This window comes from Hypanus sabinus, chromosome 1, assembly GCF_030144855.1.
Source record: "Hypanus sabinus isolate sHypSab1 chromosome 1, sHypSab1.hap1, whole genome shotgun sequence".
NCBI lineage: Eukaryota > Metazoa > Chordata > Chondrichthyes > Myliobatiformes > Dasyatidae > Hypanus > Hypanus sabinus.
Window position 1 is genome coordinate 66,922,080 of NC_082706.1, and position 23,518 is coordinate 66,945,597.

Below are 23,518 nucleotides of genomic sequence, written 5' to 3' on the forward strand. Positions count from 1 at the left end.
TCCCTGGAGTTTGAAACTGCCCACAGTCTCTGCTTTCGTGCGTGATGTGCACTCCCTGGAGTTTGAAACTTCCCACAGTCTACGCTGTCTGAGATGTGCACACCCGGGGGTTTGACACTGCCCACAGTCTCCACTGTCGTGCTTGATGTGCACTCCCTGGAGTTTGAAACTGCACACACTCTCCACTGTCGTGAGTGATGTGCACTCCCTGGAGTTTGAAACTGCCCACGGTCTCCGCTTTCGTGTGTGATGTGCACTCCCTGGAGTTTGCAACTGCCCACAGTCTCCACTGTCGTGTGTGATGTGCACTCCCTTGAGTTTGAAACTGCCCACAGTCTCCACTGTCGTACGTGATGTGCACTCCCTTGAGTTTGAAACTGCCCACAGTCTCCACTGTCGTGTGTGATGTGCACTCCCTGCAGTTAGACACTGCCCACTCTCTCCACTGTCGTGTGTGATGTGCACTCCCTGGAGTTCGAAACTGCCCACACTCTCCGCTGTGTGTGATGTGCACTCCCTGGAGTTTGAAACTGCCCACTGTCTCCACTGTCGTGTGTGATGTGCACTCCCTGGAGTTTGAAACTGCTCACAGTCTCCGCTGTGTGTGATGTGCACTCCCTGGAGTTTGACACTGGCCACTGTCTCCACTGTCGTGTGTTATGTACACTCCCTGGAGTTTGACACTGCCCACAGTCTCCACTGTCGTATGTGATGTGCACTCCCTGGAGTTTGAAACTGCCCACAGTCTACGCTGTCTGTGATGTGCACACCCGGGGGTTTGACACTGCCCACAGTCTCCACTGTCGTGCTTGATGTGCACTCCCTGGAGTTTGAAACTGCCCACACTCTCCACTGTCGTGTGTGATGTGCACTCCCTGGACTTTGAAACTGTCCACAGTCTCCGCTGTGTGTGATGTGCACTGCCTGGATTTTGACACTGCCCACTGTCTCCACTGTCGTGTGTGATGTGCACTCCCTGGAGTTTGAAACTGCCCCCAGTCTCCACTGTCTGTGATGTGTACTCCCTGGAGTTTGAAACTGCCCACAGTCTCCACTGTCTGTGATGTGCACTCCCTGGAGTTTGAAACTGTCCACAGTCTCCGTTGTGTGTGATGTGCACTCCCTGGAGTTTGAAACTGCCCACAGTCTCTGCTTTCGTGCATGATGTGCACTCCCTGGAGTTTGAAACTGCCCACAGTCTGCACTGTGTGTGATGTCCACTCCCTGGAGTTTGAAACTGTCCACAGTCTCCGCTGTGTGTGATGTGCACTCCCTGGAGTTTGAAACTGCCCACACTCTCCGCTGTGTGTGATGTGCACTCCCTGGAGTTTGAAACTGCCCACAGTCTCCACTTTCGTGTGCGATGTGCAGTCCCTGGAGTTTGAAACTGCTCACAGTCTCCGCTGTATGTGATGTGCACTCCCTGGAGTTTGAAACTGCCCACAGTCTGCACTGTGTGTGATGTCCACTCCCTGGAGTTTGAAACTGCCCACACTCTCCGCTGTGTGTGATGTGCACTCCCTGGAGTTTGAAACTGTCCACAGTCTCCGCTGTGTGTGATGTGCACTCCCTGGAGTTTGAAACTGCCCACACTCTCCGCTGTGTGTGATGTGCACTCCCTGGAGTTTGAAACTGCCCACACTCTCCGCTGTGTGTGATGTGCAGTCCCTGGAGTTTGAAACTGCCCACACTCTCCACTGTAGTGTGTGATGTGCACTCCCTGGACTTTGAAACTGTCCACAGTCTCTGCTGTGTGTGATGTGCACTGCCTGGATTTTGACACTGCCCACTGTCTCCACTGTCGTGTGTGATGTGCACTCCCTGGAGTTTGAAACTGCCCCCAGTCTCCACTGTCTGTGATGTGTACTCCCTGGAGTTTGAAACTGCCCACAGTCTCCACTGTCTGTGATGTGCACTCCCTGGAGTTTGAAACTGTCCACAGTCTCCGTTGTGTGTGATGTGCACTCCCTGGAGTTTGAAACTGCCCACAGTCTCTGCTTTCGTGCATGATGTGCACTCCCTGGAGTTTGAAACTGCCCACAGTCTGCACTGTGTGTGATGTCCACTCCCTGGAGTTTGAAACTGTCCACAGTCTCCGCTGTGTTTGATGTGCACTCCCTGGAGTTTGAAACTGCCCACACTCTCCGCTGTGTGTGATGTGCACTCCCTGGAGTTTGAAACTGCCCACAGTCTCCACTTTCGTGTGCGATGTGCAGTCCCTGGAGTTTGAAACTGCCCACAGTCTACGCTGTGTGTGATGTGCACTCCCTGGAGTTTGAAACTGCCCACAGTCTCCACTGTCTGTGATGTGTACTCCCTGGAGTTTGAAACTGCCCACAGTCTACACTGTCGTGCATGATGTGCAGTCCCTGGAGTTTGAAACTGCCCACAGTCTACGCTGTGTGTGATGTGCACACCCGGGGGTTTGACACTGCCCACAGTCTCCACTGTCGAGTGTGATGTGCACTCCCTGGAGTTTGAAACTGCCCACAGTCTCCACTGTCTGTGTTGTGCTCTCCCTGGAGTTTGAAACTGTCCATAGTCTCCGTTGTGTGTGATGTGCACTCCCTGGAGTTTGAAACTGCCCACAGTCTCCACTGTGTGTGATGTGCACTCCCTGGAGTTTGAAACTGCCCACAGTCTCTGCTTTCGTGCGTGATGTGCACTCCCTGGAGTTTGAAACTGCCCACAGTCTACGCTGTCTGAGATGTGCACACCCGGGGGTTTGACACTGCCCACAGTCTCCACTGTCGTGCTTGATGTGCACTCCCTGGAGTTTGAAACTGCACACACTCTCCACTGTCGTGAGTGATGTGCACTCCCTGGAGTTTGAAACTGCCCACGGTCTCCGCTTTCGTGTGTGATGTGCACTCCCTGGAGTTTGCAACTGCCCACAGTCCCCACTGTCGTGTGTGATGTGCACTCCCTGGAGTTTGAATCTGCCCACAGTCTCCACTGTCGTACGTGATGTGCACTCCCTTGAGTTTGAAACTGCCCACAGTCTCCACTGTCGTACGTGATGTGCACTCCCTTGAGTTTGAAACTGCCCACAGTCTCCACTGTCGTGTGTGATGTGCACTCCCTGCAGTTAGACACTGCCCACTCTCTCCACTGTCGTGTGTGATGTGCACTCCCTGGAGTTCGAAACTGCCCACACTCTCCGCTGTGTGTGATGTGCACTCCCTGGAGTTTGAAACTGCCCACTGTCTCCACTGTCGTGTGTGATGTGCACTCCCTGGAGTTTGAAACTGCTCACAGTCTCCGCTGTGTGTGATGTGTACTCCCTGGAGTTTGACACTGGCCACTGTCTCCACTGTCGTGTGTTATGTACACTCCCTGGAGTTTGACACTGCCCACAGTCTCCACTGTCGTATGTGATGTGCACTCCCTGGAGTTTGAAACCGCCCACAGTCTGCACTGTCGTGCTTGATGTGCACTCCCTGGAGTTTGAAACTGCCCACAGTCTACGCTGTCTGTGATGTGCACACCCGGGGGTTTGACACTGCCCACAGTCTCCACTGTCGTGCTTGATGTGCACTCCCTGGAGTTTGAAACTGCCCACACTCTCCACTGTCGTGTGTGATGTGCACTCCCTGGACTTTGAAACTGTCCACAGTCTCCGCTGTGTGTGATGTGCACTGCCTGGATTTTGACACTGCCCACTGTCTCCACTGTCGTGTGTGATGTGCACTCCCTGGAGTTTGAAACTGCCCCCAGTCTCCACTGTCTGTGATGTGTACTCCCTGGAGTTTGAAACTGCCCACAGTCTCCACTGTCTGTGATGTGCACTCCCTGGAGTTTGAAACTGTCCACAGTCTCCGTTGTGTGTGATGTGCACTCCCTGGAGTTTGAAACTGCCCACAGTCTCTGCTTTCGTGCATGATGTGCACTCCCTGGAGTTTGAAACTGCCCACAGTCTGCACTGTGTGTGATGTCCACTCCCTGGAGTTTGAAACTGTCCACAGTCTCCGCTGTGTGTGATGTGCACTCCCTGGAGTTTGAAACTGCCCTCTGTCTCCACTGTCGTGTGTGATGTGCACTCCCCGGAGTTTGAAACTGCCCACCGTCTCCACTGTCTGTGATGTGCACTCCCTGGAGTTTGAAACTGCCCACTGTCTCCGCTGTGTGTGATGTGTACTCCCTGGATTTTGAAACTGCCCACTGTCTCCACTGTCGTGTGTGATGTGCAGTCCCTAGAGTTTGAAACTGCTCACAGTCTCTGCTTTCGTGCATGATGTGCACTCCCTGGAGTTTGAAACTGCCCACAGTCTGCACTGTGTGTGATGTCCACTCCCTGGAGTTTGAAACTGCCCACAGTCTGCACTGTGGGTGAGGTGCACTCCCTGGAATTTGAAACTGCCCTCTGTCTCCACTGTCGTGTGTGATGTGCACTCCCCGGAGTTTGAAACTGCCCACCGTCTCCACTGTCTGTGATGTGCACTCCCTGGAGTTTGAAACTGCCCACTGTCTCCGCTGTGTGTGATGTGTACTCCCTGGATTTTGAAACTGCCCACTGTCTCCACTGTCGTGTGTGATGTGCAGTCCCTAGAGTTTGAAACTGCCCACAGTCTCCGCTGTGTGTGATGTGCACTCCCTGGAGTTTGACACTGACCACAGTCTCCACTGTCGTGTGTGATGTGTACTCCCTGCAGTTTGAAACTGCCCACAGTCTCCGTTGTGTGTGATGTGCACTCCCTGGAGTGTGAAACTGCCCACAGTCTCCACTGTCATGTGTGATGTGCACTCCCTGGCTTTGACACTGCCCACAGTCTCCACTGTCGTGTGTGATGTGCACTCCCTGGAGTTTGACACTGTCCACAGTCTCCGCTGTGTGTGATGTGCACTGCCTGGATTTTGACACTGCCCACTGTCTCCACTGTCGTGTGTGATGTGCACTCCCTGGAGTTTGAAACTGCCCCCAGTCTCCACTGTCTGTGATGTGTACTCCCTGGAGTTTGAAACTGCCCACAGTCTCCACTGTCTGTGATGTGCACTCCCTGGAGTTTGAAACTGTCCACAGTCTCCGTTGTGTGTGATGTGCACTCCCTGGAGTTTGAAACTGCCCACAGTCTCTGCTTTCGTGCATGATGTGCACTCCCTGGAGTTTGAAACTGCCCACAGTCTGCACTGTGTGTGATGTCCACTCCCTGGAGTTTGAAACTGTCCACAGTCTCCGCTGTGTGTGATGTGCACTCCCTGGAGTTTGAAACTGCCCACACTCTCCGCTGTGTGTGATGTGCACTCCCTGGAGTTTGAAACTGCCCACAGTCTCCACTTTCGTGTGCGATGTGCAGTCCCTGGAGTTTGAAACTGCCCACAGTCTACGCTGTGTGTGATGTGCACTCCCTGGAGTTTGAAACTGCCCACAGTCTCCACTGTCTGTGATGTGTACTCCCTGGAGTTTGAAACTGCCCACAGTCTACACTGTCGTGCATGATGTGCAGTCCCTGGAGTTTGAAACTGCCCACAGTCTACGCTGTGTGTGATGTGCACACCCGGGGGTTTGACACTGCCCACAGTCTCCACTGTCGAGTGTGATGTGCACTCCCTGGAGTGTGAAACTGCCCACAGTCTCCACTGTCATGTGTGATGTGCACTCCCTGGCTTTGACACTGCCCACAGTCTCCACTGTCGTGTGTGATGTGCACTCCCTGGAGTTTGACACTGTCCACAGTCTCCGCTGTGTGTGATGTGCACTGCCTGGATTTTGACACTGCCCACTGTCTCCACTGTCGTGTGTGATGTGCACTCCCTGGAGTTTGAAACTGCCCCCAGTCTCCACTGTCTGTGATGTGTACTCCCTGGAGTTTGAAACTGCCCACAGTCTCCACTGTCTGTGATGTGCACTCCCTGGAGTTTGAAACTGTCCACAGTCTCCGTTGTGTGTGATGTGCACTCCCTGGAGTTTGAAACTGCCCACAGTCTCTGCTTTCGTGCATGATGTGCACTCCCTGGAGTTTGAAACTGCCCACAGTCTGCACTGTGTGTGATGTCCACTCCCTGGAGTTTGAAACTGTCCACAGTCTCCGCTGTGTGTGATGTGCACTCCCTGGAGTTTGAAACTGCCCACACTCTCCGCTGTGTGTGATGTGCACTCCCTGGAGTTTGAAACTGCCCACAGTCTCCACTTTCGTGTGCGATGTGCAGTCCCTGGAGTTTGAAACTGCCCACAGTCTACGCTGTGTGTGATGTGCACTCCCTGGAGTTTGAAACTGCCCACAGTCTCCACTGTCTGTGATGTGTACTCCCTGGAGTTTGAAACTGCCCACAGTCTACACTGTCGTGCATGATGTGCAGTCCCTGGAGTTTGAAACTGCCCACAGTCTACGCTGTGTGTGATGTGCACACCCGGGGGTTTGACACTGCCCACAGTCTCCACTGTCGAGTGTGATGTGCACTCCCTGGAGTTAGAAACTGCCCACAGTCTACGCTGTGTGTGATGTGCACACCCGGGGGTTTGACACTGCCCACAGTCTCTGCTGTGTGTGATGTGCACTCCCTGGAGTTTGAAACTGCCCACAGTCTCCGCTTTCGTGTGTGATGTGCACTCCCTGGAGTTTGAAACTGCCCACAGTCTCCGCTGTGTGTGATGTGCACTCCCTGGAGTTTGAAACTGCCCACAGTCTCCGCTTTCGTGTGTGATGTGCACTCCCTGGAGTTTGAAACTGCCCACAGTCTCCACTGTCGTGTGTGATGTGCACTCCCTGGAGTTTGAAACTGCCCACAGTCTCCGCTATGTGTGATTCGCACTCCCTGGAGTTTGAAACTGCCCACAGTCTCCGCTTTTGTGTGTGATGTGCACTCCCTGGAGTGTGCAACTGACCACAGTCTCCACTGTCTTGTGTGATGTGCAGTCCCTGGAGTTTGAAACTGCCCACAGTCTCTGCTTTCGTGTGTGATGTGCACTCCCTGGAGTTTGAAACTGCCCACAGTCTCCGCTTTTGTGTGTGATGTGCACTCCCTGGAGTTTGAAACTGCCCACAGTCTCCGCTTTTGTGTGTGATGTACACTCCCTGGAGTTTGAAACTGCCCACAGTCTCCGCTGTGTCTGATGTGCATTCCCTCGAGTTTGAAACTGCCCACGGTCTCCACTGTCTGTGATGTGCACTCCCTGGAGTTTGAAACTGCCCACAGTCTCCGCTATGTGTGATGTGCACTCCCTGGAGTTTGAAACTGCCCACAGTCTCGGCTGTGTGTGATGTGCACTCCCTGGAGTTTGAAACTGCCCACAGTCTCCGCTATGTGTGATGTGCACTCCCTGGAGTTTGAAACTGCCCACAGTCTCGGCTGTGTGTGATGTGCACTCCCTGGCGTTTGAAACTGCCCACAGTCTCTGCTTTCGTGTGTGATGTGCACTCCCTGGAGTTTGAAACTGCCCACAGTCTCCGCTGCCGTGTGTGATGAGAGTGGTGTGAGTTCTCCTGAAGTTGGTAACCATCTCCCTTGACTTGTTGAAACTGAGGAATTTGTCTGACATCTAGCCTCAATCTCTCTTCGCTGTAAGTCAGCTCACTGATGAGCCTTCCTACTGTTGTGAATTTCTGATGACTGCCTGAGCGTTCGGCTGAGAAACAATGTGTGAGCAGAGTTTACTGCAATGGGGAGCGAGGACGGGCTGTGCATCCTATCTGTCTGAGGTCTGCTGGTTCAGAAGTCCAACTGTGGTGTATTTAGACAGAGGAGTAGAAGCTTGTTCAGCAAGGTCTGTGGGACAGCGGTGTTGAATGCCAAACTGAAATCTTGAAACAGCATTCTGACATAACTGCCCTTGTTTTCTAATTGTGTCCATAAGACCAGGAGCCCATAAGATATCTAGTAGGAGCAGAATTAGGCCATTCAGCCCATTGAGTCTGCTCCCCCTTCCATCATGGCTGTCCTGGATCCTACTCAAACCCATTCACATGCCTTCTCATCATAACCTTTGATGCCCTGTCCAATCAGGAAACTATCAACATCTGCTTTAAATATACCCATGGTCCTAGATTCCATGCAGTCTGTCAGAGAGCATTCCACAGATTCACTACTCTGGCTAAAAAAAAATCTTCCTTACCTCTATTCTGAGAAGTTGCCCCTCATTTGTGCCCTCTAGTTCTAGACACCTCCACTTTGGAAACATCCTCTCCACGTCCACCTTATGCAGTTTTTTCATCATCCAGCAGGTCTCAATGCAACCCTCCATCACCACCACCCCGCCACCACCTCCCCCCCCCCACCCCCGCATTCTTCTGAATTCCAGTGAGTACAGGCCATAAATTGCCAAACACTCCTCATATGTTAATCCCTTCATCCTGGAATCATCCTTGTGAACCTCCTCTGGCCTGTCAGGGCCAGGTGTATAACAGATGCTTTGGCATCTGTTGTAGAGCATTTCCGCTGGTAACTATATTGGTGAGTGTTGAGTGCTGCAGGAGTGGGGTTCCTGAGACGTGCCATTACCAACCGTTCAAAGAACTTCGTGATGATTGGTGTCAGTGCTACTGGATGAAGGTGTAAAGTTATTTGGTAGGGGGATGATGGTGGCTGATTTGAAGCATGTGGGGAGAGCAGCCTGTATGAGTGAAGTGTTAAAGACGTCAGTGAGCTGATGTGCACACTCCCTGAGAACTCAGCCTGGAAGGTTGCCTGGCCTGGGGTTGACTCTCTGCAGAGTCCATCTCATGTCTGCAGCTGTTAGAAACAGTGGCTGCTCCCCTGGGAGAGGAGTAGCTTTCATGGTGTGCATTAAAGTTGCTTAGTCTGTGATGCCCTTGATGCCCTGCCACATACACCAAGGATTGCTATCAGACAGGTTCAAAGTTCAGAGTGAATTTATTCCTGAATTGTCAAATTTAAACTGTCTTTTTTTAACCCAGTTTGCAAACTGCAAGCATGGTTATAAACATGATAGAGTTGAATCATATTCAGCTCATACATACTCTCAGGGACCACACAGTACACCGGTACACCTGCTGTTCATATAAACAGCCCATCATGTGGCAGCAACTCTACGCTTAAAACCATGCAGACACGGTCAAGAACTTCAGAATGAGGAAGAAATGTGATCTAATTGAGTTAGATCGTTGAATGACTTTTGGGGCAGACGGTGGTTTGAGTATCTCAGAAACTGCTGTTCTCCTGGGATTTTCATGCAAGCAGTCTCCAGAGTTTACAGAGAATTGTGTGAAAAAACAAAAATATCCAGTGAGCAGCAGTTCCATGGGCAAAAGTGCCTTGAAAATGAAAGAGGTCAGAGGAGAATGACCAGACTGGTCAAGCTGACAGAAAGGCTACAGTAACTCAAATAACACTACAGCAGTGGTGTGCAGAAGAGCATCTCTGAACGCACAACACTCAAACCTTGAAGTGGATGGGCTACAACAGCAGAAGATCACAAACATACACTCGGTGACCACTTCATTAGGTCAGGAAGCATCCAATAAAGTGTAGTCATATCCCTGTAAGCCTTTTCATCCATGCAGCTGTCCAGGAATCTTTTAAATATCTATTTAGAATGGCACGGTAGGGAAGTGGTAGGCACAATGCAGATGACCCGGGTTCAATTCCCGCCACTACCTGTAAGGAATTTGTGGATTCTCCCCGTGACCATGCGGGTTTACTCCAGGTGCTCTGGTTCTCTCCCGCAGTCCAAAGATATACCATCTCATAGGTTAACTGCTCATTGTAAATTGCCCTCTGATTAGCCTGGGATTAAATCAGGGGATTTCTGGGCAGCACAGATCGAAGGGCAGAATGGCCTATTCCACACTGTACCTTGATCAATCTTATCAATAAATAGCCACTCATTAACATAATGGTGTGGTGTGCAGAGGAACACCTCTGAACGTATCTGTCAAACCACGAAATGGAAGGGCTACAGCAGCAGAAGATGACAAGTGTAACTCAGCAACCACTTTACTAAGTCTAGGAGAGTGGCCGCTGAGTGTATTCCATACGTTCATTCATAGAGAGTGAACCCTACACTGACTTCAACCTCATGTGCATTTCTCCTTCATTCTCTAATACACTCGTCTCTATTGTTTTTTCTTTGATACTCAGCACTTGGTGCACATCTGCACTGCTGTTTTCCAGATTCTTACACATGAGCATGGACATTTCAATTGTGACACAATGCTACAATCCAGGGTAATTCTGTTGTATTTTATCAGACCTCTCACTTTTTTGTAACTTAGGACACCATGGATTAGTGGCGCGCCAGATCTCTGAGCCTACAGATGTGTTAGATAACTGGAGGAGCAAACAAGGATCCCCTGGGGATGACATGAAAGAGTAAGCAACAATATCTGCAAAACAATTCCACAATAAGGTTGCCTCTGGGATAATCATGGGCGTGACCTGTAACACTGCAAGACCCTTCCATAAGACCTAGGACCATAAGACAAAAGAGCAGAATTAGGCCATTTGGCCCATCAAAACTATCTGCCATTTGCTCATGATTGATTTATTATCCCTCTCAACCCCATTCTCATGCCTCTCCCCCGTAATCCTTGATACCCTGATTAATTAAAAACCTATCAATCTCCACTTTAGATATATTCAATGACTTGGCCTGCACATTTGGCCATAGCAATGAATTCCATGCAATCGCCCTCTGGCTAAAGAAATCTTCCCTCATCCCAGTTCTAAAAATGGCAGTCCCTGATGTCTGAGGCTGTGCCCTCTGGTACTGGATTTCCCCACCATGAGAAGCATTCTCTTTCTGTCGACTCTATGTAGTCCTTTCAACATTCGATATGTTTCAATGAGATCCCTCTTCAATCTTCTAAACTGTATTGAGCACATGCCCAGACATTAACCCTTTCATCCTCAGGATCATTCTTGTGAATCACCCCTAGACCCTCTTCAATGGCAGCACATCCTTTCTTTCTTAGATAAGATGACCAGAACTGCCTACAATACTCCAAGTGAAGCCTCAGCCTTGCCTTGTACAGCCTCAGCATTACATCATTGCTTTTGTATTCCAGTCCTCTCAAAATGATGCCATCCACCATACTTCCCCACGTTACTCTAGCCTTGCATTCCACAGACCATGGGGGGGTGACTAGATAGAGGTGGACAAGATGATAAGAGGCATAGATCAAGTGAATAGTCAGAGATTTTTCCCAGAGCAGAAATATATTGGAGGAAAGTATAGAGGAAATGTCAGAAGTAAGTTTTTTACACAGAGTGTTGTGGGTGTGTGGAATGCCCTACCAGGGATGATGGACAATAGGGGCATTTATAAGACTCTTAGATAGTCACATGGGTGGTAGAAAAATGGAAGGCTATGTATGAGGGAAGGGTTAGATTGATTTTAGGGTAGGTTAAAAAGTCAGCACAACGTCATGGGCTGAAGGGCTGAATGGGCTGTGTTGTTATGTTCTACATTCTAGTTCCTCTGTCTTGCCATGAGACACATAACACCATAAGAACAGAAGTTATAGGAACAGTGTTAGGCCATTTAGCCCATCGAGTCTGCTTCATCATTCAGTTATGGCTGTTTTTTCCTGCCTCATTCTCCCACCTTCTCCCCATCACACTAACCCCCTTGGCAATTAAGAACCTAACAACCTCTGCTTTAAATACACTGAGTCACGACCTCCACAGCCTTTTATGACAAGGAAATCCACTGACTTATTACTCGTTGGGTTCAGAAATTCCCCATCAACACAGTTCTGAAGGGATGTGCCTTTATTCTGAGTTTGTGCCCTTACATCTTTAACTATCCTGCTACAGAAACATCTTTTTTACATTCACTCTATCTAGACCTTCCAGTATTCGATAGGTTTCAATGTGGTCCCTCCTCATTGGTCGACATTGCATTTCATCGAGGAAGGGTGACACAGTAGAATAGAAGTTAGCACATTCATTGACCAGCGTTCAATTCTTGTCACTGCCTCTACAGTTTCTAAATTCTCACCATGACCAAATTGGTTCCCTCTGCTTTCCCACATTCCAAAGAATTATGGTTAGGGTTAGTGAATTGTGGGCATGCTATGTTAGCACCAGAAGCGTAGTGGCACTTGACGGTTGCCCAGCACAATTCTAGCTGATCTGATTTGATGCAAAACAAGGTATTCTCCTATATGTTTCCATATTCAGGTGATAAATAACATTAATCTTTAGAAAGTGTTGGTGTCATTTGTCTGTACTCAACAAGTTAGACAACAGTTCTGGTGAGAGAAACAGATTTGATATTTTAGGTTAATAACTTTTTGTCTGAGTTTAGAATTCCATTGCACAATTCTTACCAAGAGCCAGAAGGTGTTTCTTAACTAGGAGCAAAAAGACAAAAATAAAATATTGCAGATGCCAGAGATCTGAAATTAAAAATGGATGGTGTTGGAAATGTTGTCTGTCAAGCAGCATGGAGAAAGAAGACAAGTTAATGCTTCAAAGGTTAGCTTTATTTATCACATGTACATCAAGACATCTAATGAAATGTGTTGCTTTGCTTCAAATCAAATCAGAGAGGATTGTGGTGGGAGCAGCCCTCAAATGTCAGCACAATTCTGGCACCAACATAGCATGTCCAACGTTCACTGACCCTTATGTCTTTGGAATGTTGGAGGAAGCTAGAACAGCCAGAGGAAACGCACGCGGTCATGAAGAGAAAGTACACTGTAGCGGGAATCAAAGCCCACCTTACAGCTGGTAATGTAAAGCATTGCAATAACTCAGATTGTCTCTAACTTGAAGTGTGACCTCTGAGTTTCTGTAAATGCTGCCTGGCCTACTGTGCTTTTCCTGTTTGTATTTGTGGGGGTTAAAGTAGGTAACAACAAACAGTACACATGCGAAATACAACAGCTGTAGTCCCATGATGATTCCTTTACAAACTGCCTTTCCTCATCTGCAGCTACAGATGTGAGTCAAGCCGTCTGTAGAAATAAACTATCACCTGCATCTTCACATCTCGTGCTGTGAGCTTGGTTGTCATGCCCTCTTCTACAGGGTAACAAGATGGAGCCAGCGAACAATGGCGGTTTTGTAGGCCGTTCACAAAACTACAAGATACTCCAGTAAATACTTCTTCTCAACTGTGGTTGCTGCAGTCTGCAGCATGTAATTTACCTTTAAGGGACATGCTTTTGAACCAACTAAACAACTGGTGCTTTTGTCATCATCTGAGAGATTTGGTGAACTCTCAGCAGTGTGGAAATGGCTGGGGCAGCCATCACAGGAGGTAGATGCTGCATTGAGACCTGATAGCAAAAGACAATCCATGCTTGGCCCCACCACTCCACTCCACTTAAAGCATCAAACAATACTATCCGTGCTAAAGCTGAGAGTAGAAGACAAGCAGGTACTCAGTGGTGTCTGCCTGTCTCTCAGTTATCTTGCTCTTTTCTCACAACTACCGCCGGGTGGGTGCCACACCGCCAAGTCTGGGTGCAGATGTGCCCAGTGGCGATCGAGATACTGGACGGGCTTCATTTGCCTCAGCACAAGCAGGCACTGCAGCTGTGGAGTCATCTCCGGGGACTTCGCAGTTCATGTTCCATGTGTTAGTTGTACAATCTTTTTAATATTTGTATGATTTGTCCTCTTGCAAGTGGGATATATGGTGGTCTTGTCATGTGTGTGTTTTTTTGTGAATTCTATCATGTTTCTTTGTTTTGTGAGCCAGCAAGAAGCTGAATCTCAAGGTTGTATATGGTAGACATATTTAGATAATAAATTTGAACTTCGAACTTTGAGCTTTGAACTTCAAGTTTCTGTTAAGTAAATCATTGCTGGGTGCAAAGAACATCTACAATCTAGCTCACTGGCTACTTTATCACGGATAGTATAGGGAATCTGTCAGGCTTTGTAAAACTTAGGTCTGGTATTTTTATTTAAAATTATTTTACCCTTGACATTTTTGAGTTTTCCAGTGTCATCCTTGAATGCTGCTGTGGCATCATCCACTGCACTAACTTTCTTAATTCTCTTACACTTTGCTTCATTATAGGGGACATGGCATGCAGATGGTTGAGGGATCCTCGATCAAGTTGTAGTTGTCTCAGCCAGTCACGCCACCTCCCACAATGGTAACCTGGTAGTTTTCCTACTTTTACCACATACTAGCCCAATGTGCTTGATCTTTATTGTACTTCACTGCTACAAATGTCATTTCAACTGGAGTTATCTTTTCTCCAGTATACATTCTTAGTTGGATATTTGCAGGCTTCAGTTCAAGTCTTTGAAACACCATTCAAACTCACTTTGTGGAATGACTGAAACAGCCGAGCCAGCGTCCAATTCTCTTTTAGTTAATTTGCCATTCGCTTCTAGTGTAAGCTATAATGTTTGCATGTCGTTAGTTTTCATATTATAAATCCCAAGGCTAGCCAATCCTGTGTCACTCTCATCATTTTCAATATTTTTCAACAGCATGCAGATTAGTGATCTTTTTGAAATTGCAATGTCACTTTTTATTCTTCTCTTCCCTATGCATTCCATTTATTTTTGTCTGCCCTACATGCACTTTGTATGTGCCCTATTTTGTTGCATTTTCTGCAAGTAACATCTTTAAATCTACATTGGTCTGGTGTATATGAGCCCCTGCACAATAGTAACACAATTTATTTGGACACAGTTTTGTCCAATTGGACAATTTTGTTCACGCTCATGTTCATTCCTGACTGCAACTCAATTGCATCTCTGGCTGCCATTTCCATTGGCTTTGGTTCTAAATGTCCCTGCATTACTTTGACAATATCAGCAAAGCTCATTTTGGCTGGTTTTGTTGGAGCAATTAAACTTCAAAGCAAACTGTATGCTGCTAAACCCAATTCACTTCTCATTGGTTATTTCACTTGCTTCAAAATACTGTTCGATTAACTCAGTGTATATGAGTCACCTGTTGAACAACTGAACACATCTATCTCTCCAATGTAACCAGCCATTTCTGCTCTTGTTCTTCAATATTATCACCTGGTGCTCACTGTTTATGAACTTGGGAATTCTTCCATTTTCTGCCTTTTTATAAGCTCAGTCATGTCTCTGCACATTCTGTGCTGTATTTTTTCACTTGACCGTTTGTCGCTGTACTTTTTTTAACTCAAACGACTGGCTGCATTTGAATAGGTCTGTAGCTGTCTCAAATTCATTTTAATATAGCCGCGTCATAAGGTATGTTTTGTAGCTTTGAAAACATTAAACTAATCTGAAGAAAAACAAGAGAGCTGGAAGTAAACTCATAAATGTTAAATTTTACCTTAAACAAGGCACGCAGATGTCACATGTTAGCATCATGATACATGCAATTTACTTATTTTACCATATTACCCATAATTAATCAGTTGAACAAATAAAGAATGCTTAATCACTAACATATTTACAATAAACAAATCATCAAGATGGTAGCAACACACACAAAATGCTGGTGGAACACAGCAGGCCCAGCAGCATCTATAGGGAGAAGCGCTGTCGACGTTTCGGGCCGGGACCCTTCGTCAGGACTAACTGAAAGAAGAGATAGTAAGACATTTGAAAGTGGGAGGGGGAGGGGGAAATGCAAAATGATAGGAGAAGACCGGAGGGGTTGGGGTGAAGCTGAGAGCCAGACAGGTGATTGGCAAAAGGGATACAGAGCTGGAGAAGGGAAAGGATCATGGGACGGGAGGCCTAGGGAGAAAGAATGGGGGAGGGGAGCACCAGAGGGAAATGGAGAGCAGGCAAGGAGTGATTGTGAGAGAGACAGAGAGAGAAAAAAGAGGAAAAAAAGGAAAAAAAATAAAAGATAGATAGATAGATAAGGGATGGGGTAAGAAGGGGAGGATGGGCACTAACAGAAGGTAGAGAAATCAATCTTCGTGCCATCAGGTTGGAGGCTACCCAGCCGGTATATAAGGTGTTGTTCCTCCAACCTGAGTGTGGCTTCATCTTGACATTAGAGGAGGCCATGGATAGTCATATCAAGATGGGAATGGGACATGGAATTAAAATGTGTGGACAAACAAGATGTCTTCCTTTTTTAAACAAAGAGCCTTCCCTTCTTCCACTATCAACTCTGCTCTCAAACGCATCTCTCCCATTTCCCGCACATCTGCCCTCACCCCATCCACCCACCACCCCACTCGGGATAGGATTCCCCTTGTCCTCACCTACCACCCCACCAGCCTCCAGATCCAACATATAATTCTCCGTAACTTCCGCCACCTCCAATGGGATCCCACTACCAAGCACATCTTTCCCTCCCCCACCTTTCTGCTTTCCGCAGGGATCGCTCCCTACGTGACTCCCTTGTCCATTCATCCCCCCCATCCCTTTCCACTGATCTCCCTCCCAGCACTTATCCTTGCAAGCAGAACAAGTGCCACACCTGCCCTTACACTTCCTCCCTCACCACCATTCAGGGCCCCAGACAGTCCTTCCAGGTGAGGCTGGTATACTGCATCCAGTACTCCCTGTGTGGTCTTTTATATATCGGTGAGACCCGACGCAGACTGGGAGACCGTTTCGCTGAACACCTACGCTCTGTCCGCCAGAGAAAGCAGGATCTCCCAGTGGCCACACATTTTAATTCCCCATCCCATTTCCATTCTGATATGTCTATCCATGGCCTCCTCTACTGTCAAGATGAAGCCACACTCAGGTTGGAGGTGATGCACCATCAATAACTCACTCTGAGATGTAAAGGTGAGATATTGGCTTTTATTGACTGGAAGAAGGAACAAGCAGTGGTTGACCACCATACCACATCCTGGAGACTGAGAGGCCGGGCTCAGGCCTCAATCGCCTTTATACAGGGGTCTGTGGGAGGGGCCACAGGAGCAGTCAGCAGGGGGGCGTGTCCAGACAGGTATATGTAGTTCACCCCCCCCCCCTTTGTTTTAAAAGAGTCCCCATGTAGCGAAGTTTCTTACAAGTATATTTACAGGTTAAGTCTATCAAGTGGTCGAATCTGTCGCTGCGATCTACGTAGCACCGGCTGTGATTGCACAGATGCCAGTGGTGCTTGCACCGGAGACGGTGGTTGTACTGGTTCTGGCCTAACTGGAGGTGTCAGCCCTCTAGGCGTCAGTGATCCCTCACGCGTGTGAGGAATATATGCGTACGAGACGCCCGGTATATGAGTGTCGTGAGGAGTCTGCACGGTGTCACCTCGGGTACAGGGTTCATAGTTACCAGGGAGTGTTCGGGGTAGTGGTCTGCTGCTCCTGCGGGTGCCAAGTCGCGAACGGAGACGTGTCCTCCTGCCCATCAGGTAAGACCACGTAGGCATACTGGGGGTTCACATGTAGAAGGTGAACCCTCTCGACCAGCGTGGAGTATTTATTACTCCTCACATGTTTCCGGAGCAGCACTGGCCCTGGGGATGTCAGCCAAACTGGTAGGGTGGTCCCAGTGGCAGACTTCCTGGGAAAAGAGGATAGGCGCTTGTGAGGGGTGGCATTGGTGGACGTACATAACAGGGAGCGGATAGAGTGGAGTGCCTCAGGGAGGACCTCCTGCCACCGAGAGACCGGCAACCCTTTTGACTTAAGGGCTAAAAGTGTGGCCTTCCACACTGTGGCATTCTCCCTCTCCACCTGTCCATTTCCCCGGGGATTATAACTCGTGGTCCGACTAGTAGCAATGCCCCTAGCTAGCAGGTACCGGCGCAGCTCGTCACTCATAAAGGAGGACCCTCTATCACTGTGGATATTGCAGGGATATCCGAACAGAGTGAAGAGCTGGCGCAGGGATTTTATGACGGACGTGGTAGTGGTGTCGGGGCAGGGAATGGCAAAGGGGAACTGCGAGTACTCGTCGATAATATTGAGAAAATAGACATTGCGGTCGGTGGAGGGAAGGGGGCTCTTAAAGTCAACACTCAGTCACTCAAAAGGGCGGGTGGCCTTGACAAGTTGCGCCGTTTCAGGACGGTAGAAGTGCGGTTTGCACTCAGTGCAGATTTGGCAGTCCCTGGTCATCGTCCTGATGTCCTCCAGGGAGTACGGCAGGTTCCGGGCTTTCACGAAATGATAAAATCAGGTGACCCCCGGATGGCAAAGATGTGCATGGAGGGCGTATAGCTGGTCGAGCTGTGCGCTAGCACATGTTCCCCGGGATAGGGCATCAGGGGGCTCATTGAGTCTGCCAGGCCGGTACAGGATATCATAGTTGTAGGTGGAGAGTTCTATTCTCCACCGCAAAATTTTATCATTTTTGATTTTGGTTGTTGGTTGCTGAACATGAATGCAACCGAGCGCTGGTCAGTCAGCAAGATGAACCTTTTGCCGGCGAGATAGTGCCTCCAGTGCCTAATAGCTTCCACTATGGCCTGGGCTTCTTTCTCCACCGCGGAGGGCCGAATTTCAGAGCCTTGAAGGGTATGAGAAAAGAATGCTACTGGCCTGCCTGCCTGATTGAGGGTAGCAGCCAGCGCGAAGTCGGAGGCATCACTCTCTACTTGGAAGAGAATGGTCTCGTCCACCACATGCATCGTTGCTTTGGCAATGTCCCCTTTAATGCAGCTGAAGGCCGCGCGGGCCTCGGCAGAGAGGGGAAAAGTGGTAGACTTGACCAGGGGACGGGCCTTGTCTGCGTAATGGGGGACCCATTGGGCGTAATAGGAAAAAAAACCCAGTCACCGTCTGAAGGCTTTGAGAGTGGTGGGAAGAGGGAGTTCTAACAGGGGGCGCATACGGTCGGGATCAGGACCAATGACCCCATTTTCCACGACATACCTAGGGATAGCGAGTCGGGTGGTTCCGAACACACACTTGTCCCTGTTATAAGTAAGGTTCAGGGCTTCGGCCACTTGGAAAAATCATTGGAGGTTGGCGTTGTGATCCGGCCAGTCATGACCACAAATGGTGATGTTATCCAGATAGGGAAATGTGGCCTTCAGTTGGCACTGGTCCACCATCCAGTCCATTTCCCTCTGGAAGACCGAGACACCATTTGTGACACCAAATGGGACGCGCAGGAAGTGAAAGAGCCTGCCGCCCGCCTCGAAGGCGGTGTAGGGGCGGTCCTCCGGGCGGATGGGGAGCTGGTGATAAGCGGATTTCAGCTCTATTGTCGAGTACACCTTGTATTGAGCTATCCGGTTGACCATATACGCGATGCGGGGTAGGGGGTACGCGTCAAGCTGCGTGAACCTATTGATGGTCTGGCTATAGTCCACGACCATCCTATTTTTCTGCCCGGTCCAAACAACAACCACCTGGGCCCTCCAAGGGCTTGTGCTTGGCTCAATGATCCCCTCCCTGAGCAGCCGCTGCACCTCTGACTGAATGAAGGCCCTGTCCCCCACACTGTACCTCCTGCTTTTAGTTGCCACAGATTTACAGTCGGGGGTCAGGTTGGCGTACAGCGGTGGGGGAGGGATCTTGAGGGTGGAGAGGCCGCAATTGGTGTTGGTAGCGCAGCTGTCGGCATGGTTCTGGATGGGACGTGTGGGCCCATGTGTGTGTGTGGTCAGTAGTGATGAAGTCCCACAGAACTGAGGATTCCGGACTGTAAGTGGTGGGAGGGGCCCGTCATATGCCATAGTCACACTTTCGAGGTGGCTCTGGAAGTCCAGCCCCAATAGCACAGGTGCACACAGTTGAGGCATGACCAGTAGTGCAAGGTTCCGATATTCTGTGCCCTGCACCATCAATGTCGCTACACAAACCACCCGGATGTCTGTGGAATGCAACCCAGAAGTCATGGTGACCCTCTGACTTACCAGCTGTGTCACGAGTCCACAGCGTTGCACTGTGTCCAGGTCAATAAAACTCTCAGTGCTGCCTGTGTCAAACAGGCAGCTAGTCCTGTGCCCCTCCACCAGGATGTCCATCATTGACCTTGCAAGCTGGTGTGGGGCGCTTTGGTCGAAGATTACGGAGGCCAGAGTTGAACTGCCGTCTTGGTGCCCGGTAAACACCAGTGGGTCGGGGGCGGGGCATGTAGACGCCAACAAAGATGGCCGCCCACATCCGGGCATGCAAGATGGCGGCCCGCACGTCTCACACAGGTAGCGAACGGGGCAAGTTGACGCCGACAAAGACAATAAACTTTTGGGGTGACCCTCGAGAGGAGAATTCGGTGCATAACAGCGGGGTCAGTTGCACGAACCTCCTCCAAGTATGAGTGGAAGCATGCACGCCAGAGTTCAAAGGCAAGAGCTGCTTCAGGGTCTTGGGGGTCCAAATCCAATCTTTCCGGACGTAAAACAGTTTCAATGCTTTAAAACTTCCAGTCAATAAAATTGATGCTCCGTCAATAACTCTCTCTGAGACGTAAAGGCGAGATATCGGCTTTTATTGACTGGAAGAAGGAACAAGCAGTGGTTGACCACCATACTACATCCTGGAGACAGAGAGGCCGGGCTCAGACCTCAATCGCCTTTATACAGGGGTCTGTGGGAGGAGCCACAGGAGCAGTCAGCAGGGGGCGTGTCCAGACAGGTATATGTAGTTCACCACAGGAGGAACAACACCTTACATACCGGCTGGGTAGCCTCCAACCTGATGGCATGAACATTGACTTCTCTAACTTCCGTTAATGCCCCTCCCCTTCTTAACCCATCCCTGATATATTTAGTTTTTTTTCTCTCTCTGCCCATCACTCTGCCTGTTCTCCATCTCCCTCCAGTGCTCCCCTCCCCCTTTCTTTCTCCCTAGGCCTCCCGTCCCATGATCCCTTCCCTTCTCCAGCTCTGTATTCCTTTTGCCAATCACCTGTCTGGCTCTCAGCTTCACCCCACCCCCTCCGGTCTTCTCCTATCATTTCACATTTTCTCCTTCCCCTCCTACTTTCAAATCTCTTACTATCTTTCCTTTCAGTTAATCCTGATGAAGGGTCTCGGCCCGAAACGTCAACAGTGCTTCTCCATATAGATGCTATCTGGCCTGCTGCATTCCACCAGCATTTTGTGTGTGTTGACCGATATCTGACTAACAGGTCTGTAATTTTCTTTTTGCTGCCTCTGTCCCTCCTTAAACAGTGGAACTACATTTGTGACCTTCCAGTCCTCCGGAACCATGCCAGAGTCTATTGATTCCTGGAAGATCATTTCCAATGCCTCCACAATCTCCAAAGCCACCTCCTTCAGAACCCATGGGTGCACCTCATCCAGTCCGGGAGACTTATCTACCCTTAGTCCATTTAGCTTCTCAAGCACTTTCTCTCTAGTAATCTTGACTGTACCTAATTCTATTCCCTGAGACCTCTGGCTATCAGGTATGTTGCTAATGTCTCCCACTGTGAAGACTGATGCATAATATTCATTTAGTTCCTCTGCCATCTCTTTGTTACTCATTATAATTTCTCCGGCATCATTTTCAATCGGTCCTTTATCTACCCGTGTCACTCTTTTCCTCTTCATACATTTAAAAAAACTCTTAGTATCCTTTTTTATGTTAATTGCCAATTTCCTTTCATAATTCATCTTTTCTTTCCTAATGACTTTCATAGTTTCCTTCTGTAAGTTTTTAAAAGTCGTCCAGTCCTCAGTTTTCCCACTAATTTTTGCTTCCTTGTACGCCATCTCTTTTGCTTTTATTTTAGCCTTAACCTCTCTCATTAACCACGTGTGTGCCATTTTTCCATTCATGATTTTCTTTTTTCTTGGAATATATTTTTCCTGCACTTTCCTTATTTCTTGTAGGAATTTCATCCAATTCTGCTCTGCCGTCCCTCCATCTAGCTTACTATTCCAATCAATTTGGGCCAGTTCCTCTCTCATACCACTGTAATTTCCTTTGTTCCACTGAAATATTGATACCAGCTTCTCCTTTTCAAATTTGAAACTGAACTCGATCATATTATGATCACTACTTCCAAGGGGTTCTAGTACCTCTAGCTCCCTAATCACCTCAGGCTCATTACACAGCACCCAATCCAAAACAGCCGATCCCCTGGTGGGCTTATGGACAAGCTGCTCCAGAAAGCCATCCCGTAGGCATTCTACAAACTCCTTCTCCTGAGATCCAATACCTTCCTGACTTTCCCAATCCACTTTCATATTAAAATCCCCCATAATTAACTTGACATTATACTTCTGACACAATTTTTCTATTTCTAGCTGTAACTTGTAGTCCACATCCCAGCTGCTGTTTGAAGGCCTGTATATAACTGCTGTTAGTGTCTTTTTACCCTTGGCATTTCTTAACTCTACCTCTTTTGATCCTATGTCCCTTCGTTCTAGTGATTTGATATCATTGCCTACCATCAGGGCCACGCCACCCCCTTTACCTACCTTCCCATCTTTCCTATACACGGTGTATCCGTGAACATTCAGCTCCCAATCACATCCATAATTTAGCCATGACTCGGTGATGGCCACAATATCATATCTTTTAACCTGGAGCTGTACAACAAGGTCATCCACGTTATTTCTAATGCTGTGGGCATTTAAGTGCAGTACATTTAGATCAGTATCTGTTATCGATTTTGCTATATGTCTATCTCACAGCAAATTATCCTGTCTATTCACCTGCCTGTCCTTCTTGCCATCTTTGCTGCACGGTATCGTTGACTTATTTCCATTTTCCTCTTCCTCAACCATAAGACCCTAGTTTCCTTCCCCTTGCCAACTTAGTTTAAACCCTCCCTAACAGCTATATTAAACAATCCTGCCAGGATATTAGTACCCTTTGAGTTCAGGTGTAACCCATCGCTTTTGTGTAAGTCATACCTCCTCCAAAATAGATCCCAGTGATCTAAGAATTTGAAGCCCTGCCCCTGCACCAGTTACTTAGCCACACATTCATCTGCTTAATTCTGCTATTCTTACCATCATTGGCACGTGGCTCAGTCTGTAATCCTGAGATTATTACTCTGGTGGTCCGGCTTTTCAATTTTCTTCCTAGCTCCCAGTAATCTTCCTTCAGGACTTCCTCTCTTTTTCCATCTATGTCATTGGTACCAACATGTATCAAGACTTCTGGTTGCTGGCCCTCCCTCCTCAGAATACTCTGGACCCGATCTGAGACATCCCGTACCCTGGCACCTGGGAGGCAACACACCATTTGGGTATCCTTGTCCGGTCCACAGAATCTCTTGTCTGTTCCCCTCACTATGGAATCCCCTATAACGACGGCATTTCTCCTTGCTCTCTTGATCACGGCACTGGGCAGAGTGCCAGAGTCCTGTTTGCTGTGGTCTTCCTCTGTCAGGTCAACCTCCATCTAAAACGATATATCAATTTGTGAGGGGGGCTGTCACAGAGGTGCTGTCTACTATCTCTCAAAAGGTATTATCAATAACCTCCTCACTTTCCCTAATTAGTTGAAGGTCATCAAGTTGCAGCTCCAGATCCCTAAAACGGTCCTTAAGGAGCCTCATCTCAATGTACCTGGTGCAGATGTAATCTCTGGGGAGGCTGGGAGTCTCCCAGGGTCTCCACATCTGGCACTCTAAGCACAACACTAATCCTAGATGCATACCTCTAATGCAACTGTTATTACTAATAAATAAACATCTAACTCACCCCTTTACTCAACGGTTGCAAGAAGCTTCTTCCCGTTTCTGCCTAAGCCCGTTGAGCCAAAGCCCTACCACTCTGAGCCCTCTCACTCCGCTGCCCACTGGATATAGCAGTGTTCTTTTTAAACCTTCCGTGCTCTGAGGTCACGTG